Raw genomic sequence first — 4,752 nt, forward strand, 5'->3', positions numbered from 1 at the left:
TGAACAATTTTTGCAAAGACAGGACCAATTATATCCATACAACCTATTAGAAGCTTGGTTGAGGCTGGGTCCAGATCACAGGTGGTGGGACGCAAAATCCGAGCAATTTCAGCAGTGTCCTTTACATCCACTGGGTCAAAGCTGGTAGCTTATATTGGCAGGCTTTGTAGTTTGGCACTCCTTTGATGGCACTGTGGAGATTCCATCCCGGATAGTGGATATTTTATCTGCAAAGAAGTTTGCAAACTCGTTGCATCTTGCCTGGGAGAGGGTCTCATCAGTCTGAAGGCATGCTGGCTTGCAAAGCATCTCCACTGTGCGGAAAAGTTGAGCTGGCCTATTGTTTGCTGCTGTGATCTCATTTGACAGGAACTGTGATTTCTTACAAGTGATTGTCGATTGATATTCTTCGTTATGCTTTATTAGTTTTATTTTGTCATCCACTAGGTTAGTCTTCCTCCATCGTGTTTCCAGTCTACGCCCCCTATTCTTGAGCTCACTAACACTGTTGTCGAACCATGGAGCTTGACGTTGTGGTTTATGAGGTCTTCTATGCACAGAGGCGATAATATCAATTGCAGCCATAACATCCCTATTATAATAACGGACTAGGGAACAGGGATCTTCACAGGCACCCAGTATAGCAGAGAGATCCAGATTTGCTGCAAGAGCCTGGGGAGTCATACCCTTCCTTGGACGATACCTGGTCAACTCCACGGGCAGAGATCTTATTTGAGGGGTTGCAACTGAGAACCAAAGGGAGTAGTGGTCTGACCAGATGACTGGGTTTATTTTTAGGTCAGTGACTTCTAATCCAATCTGAAAGACAAGATCGAGAATGTGACCACTTTTATGTGTGGCAGAGGGAATGACCTGTGTGAAGCCCAGACCATTCATTGTGCACAGGAGGTCTTGGCCAAGGCGTGAGAGCTCATCATCCACCCATGCATTGAAATCCCAGAGGATGAGCCATCTTTGATGTTCCAGAACCAGGCCAGCAACAGTGTCTGCAATTTCTTGTAGAAATATCTTTCCATCTCCAGGTGGCCGGTAAATGAGAAGTACTCTGAAAACTAATCCTGTTGAACTCCAGGCAGCAATGCACTCGAATGAGCGAGTAATTTCAATACAGTGGACCCTACGTTTAAGTTCTTTTTTGAAGCAGATAGCCACCCCGCCACCCCGCCACCCCTGCGGTCCAGTCTTGGGTTGTGGATGACAGAGTAGTTTGTTGGTACTGCAGCCTCCAATATAGGTGCTGCATTTTCATCTAGCCAGGTCTCTGTAATACAGGCTAGATCTGCAGATTCAATAAGGTCAGCAATTGTTGCAGTCTTGTTTCTTATAGATCTGGCATTACAAAGGACTGACCTGATTGGGCATACCAGAGGGCCTTCAGTTTTCTTTATGTTAAGTGCAGGAGCTCTGGGTATGGGGGTCACAAAGCGAGAGTTGACAGTTCTGTTCTTCCAAACACAGGGCCGTCTTTTGGGTATCACTTCTATTTGATTGTTCTTTGAATATGGAGGTGAGCAGGTGGGCAAAGGACTTAGATGGTTACCGGGTGAAATAAATTTCCGGCCTGCTCGCTTCCCACGAATGCACCTGTGTTTTCTTTTTAAAATGCCAAGGGATTGGAGAATAGAAGCCTGTGATGGTGTGATAGGAACTGCAGAACGTGGTGGGCGGAGTGAAAGAATGAAGCTGGAGCAATACGTATACATTTGGTCATCAATGACAGATTACTATAAATTTGAGCTGCATATGATGATGAGAGAGGGAGAGAAAGCAGTGTTTTGTTTTGTTTTTGTTTTTTTTCCTTTTTGTGATTTGTTTTCCCCCAATTCGGTATGTGATCCAAAATTATAATGGGTTTATGAACAAAGTTATTGCTATAACCTATTGGGTATATTTAAAGCAAGTGATAAATAAAATAACTGCTGATTTAGTCAATTATCCTAGGATAGGCAGTCTTTTGGAAAGGTGTTAGAAGCCAATTTCTACTGTGTAGGTGTGAAAAGTCTCAGTGTGAGAGGCCTTTGAAGTAGATTTCTTGTGGGGGTAGTGATAACGTGTCCTGGAAATGGATCCTGATTTGAAACAGTGAGCCTTCAGCAATTCAGAGCCTGAATATACTGATATTAGTAGATTAATGCAATAAGTCAGTTATTTGTTGCTCAGAGAACAGAGGTGGATGATGTCTAAGTGAGGGGCTGGATGTAGCCAAAGATAGGTTGCTATCCACAGTACCTTATCTGGGTAATGTCCAATGCAGAGCACAGCAGCTGCTAAACTGAAGATTTCTCAGTGGAGGTATGCAGAGGATTCAGTCCAGGATTCAATCCAGTGTGTATCTCAGTGCAGGAATGCAATCCGTTGGTTTTGATGAAATGTCCGCGTAGAGTCCTTCAGGTGCATTTTGGCAAACTCCAGGTGGACTGCCATGTGCTTTTTAGTAAGGAGTGGCTTCTGTCTGGCCACTCTACCATACAGTAGAAAACAAAGGGGGTGACCCGGCACTGATCATAACAGAGTCATATATAGGAAAACCAAATTTTGGACAATTAAGATTTGTTACATTAAATCATCAAATCTCCGTCCAGTTTGGTGGTGCGCCCAGAGCCAGGTTGAGCATAGGTCAATAGAGAGAGAGAGAAAGAAGGCTCTTGTGTGGGCGCACTCTTGTTAATTGAAATCTGTTTCAATAAATTTTAATTAATAATGAAATATACTGTTAAGACATACTTTATTGAGATATTGATTTAAGAACAATGTGATTACCCATTGTAAGATACATGATCCAAGTTGAATATAGTGAAAAAATATAATGTGTATATAGTAAAAAATATAAAAATGTCCTGGTCCTATCTCACTGAATGTGATAAGAAAGGCTGTAGACACTTTAAAGTCTTACACCCATTTCAGCCCGACCAGTATAGACAATCTGTGTTAATGAAACCACTATGTGGTAGATTAAATATTATGTCTGTATTGAGAAGGTCAAAGTATTTAAAGAGACAATGCCACGTTCATGCCGGTCACCATAAAACGTACAAATTTACAATTATAATGGAATCAAAGGATCTTTCAAATCAATTGCTGGTGGTCTGACAGTAACAAGAAATAGTATTTGAAGGATAAAGATAAGTGGTGATACTGCTGTTGGTGTCATATGACGCACATCATGTAAAATGATTCCTGCTCTACAACACTAGGTATTCCCTGTGAGTCTCCTCCTCAGGTACTGACCCAGCCCAACACTGTTTAGCTTCCAAGATCGGACGAGATCGGGCACTGACAGTGTGGTTTGGTAGTAGAGAAGGTAGGTGGGTTGGACACCAATGAGAGTGCACCTAAATAAGAGAGTGTGACAGTGGTCACATAGGAAAAGTGTGGATCTGCTTTCTACGTTAGGCTGGATGCACCAGTACCCACTCCCCCGGGACCATGCACCCTGGATCATAGATGAGAGTCCACGGAAATGCGAGGAAATTAATGAAAAAGGAATCACTGAAATTATGTAGATACAATGTAATATATATTGAGGTGATTCCCAAAGAAAGTTACTGAAAAGCAGCATAAAAATATATGCACGTCATAATAGTTAGGAGATCCTTATGATAGTTGTTCTATAGTCATTACCCCACATGCGAAAAGGCAGACAAACTATACACTGATATAAAGCCCATATGCCTGCTAATAAAGTGTCTCGAATTGACCTATTGGTAATTGTTTCTGTTATTTGCACCTATGAAATGCCAATTAGAATAATAACCTGGCTATATTGTATGTGCAATCTGTATAAATAACAAAAAGAATAGAGGGGACACACATATATATGGACTTAGAATAAGCCTGTCAGGGTCCTCATTAAATGAACACTGTTATCTATAATCCAATAAATAGATCATTAAATGCAGATCATATCCGGGAATACCCAGATTAAAACTGACAAAAGCAATTGTTGCAGGCACACAGGGTGTGCATAACCTGTGAATGTTTCCGCAACGGGTGTGTTGTTAATCCATGTGCTAAGACTGGCGTCGGTGAGCCCGCTATGTCCGGAAAACGCGTTTCACCCCGCAGGGCTTGTTCACTTCCTGGATACAAAATGCGGGTAGACAGGGAAGTATAAAAATGCTACACATAAGGGTAAGGACCAATGGGTGCGGACACCTCGTTAGTGAGGGAGGAGTCAGGTTGTGGACGCTTATTTGATGTAGGAGGTATTAGGATCCTGTGTGTTAGTACCGCTCGCGTCAGCAGCAGTGGAATTAAGATCCCATATGTCAGCACCGCTGACGTCAGCGGCAATAGGCAGATAAAAACAGAACAATCTTTGGAGTATTCTAATTGACATGCATACCATGAGCGATGCTGTCATTGGTGCCGCCCACATCAGCGGTAACAAACCAATAGGAGCAGGATGATCATCGTGCGTGTCATGTATCACATGATTGATGTTGTAGGGGACATTTTGAGAGAGTGCAAAGTGTGCCCATGTCTGGCGGAAGAAGAGGGTATATTGGGCAAAAAGGGGAGTAGTCCTAATCTAATTAGGAATAGCTGGTGGATAAGGGATAAGGATAATGTGCCTTAATATAAGGGATTTTGATGTTAATGAGGTATAATATTTTAGTAGTATAACAACTATCAGCTGTGTAGAGCTTGACGTATAGTATCGAAGAAAAGTTATTGTGATATGAAAGGAGCCATATTGGATAAGGGAAAGAAGAAGGGAGTATATATTTA

The 4,752-nt window shown here is 42.1% G+C and overlaps 1 pseudogene; it reads right to left on the reverse strand.

Annotated features, from left to right (window-relative positions):
• Positions 1–3,200: 3,200 nt before the first annotated feature.
• Positions 3,201–3,319, reverse strand: LOC134931541 (5S ribosomal RNA; annotated as a pseudogene).
• Between the last annotated feature and the right edge of the window lie 1,433 nt (positions 3,320–4,752).

This window comes from Pseudophryne corroboree, chromosome 5, assembly GCF_028390025.1.
Source record: "Pseudophryne corroboree isolate aPseCor3 chromosome 5, aPseCor3.hap2, whole genome shotgun sequence".
NCBI classification, from domain to species: domain Eukaryota; kingdom Metazoa; phylum Chordata; class Amphibia; order Anura; family Myobatrachidae; genus Pseudophryne; species Pseudophryne corroboree.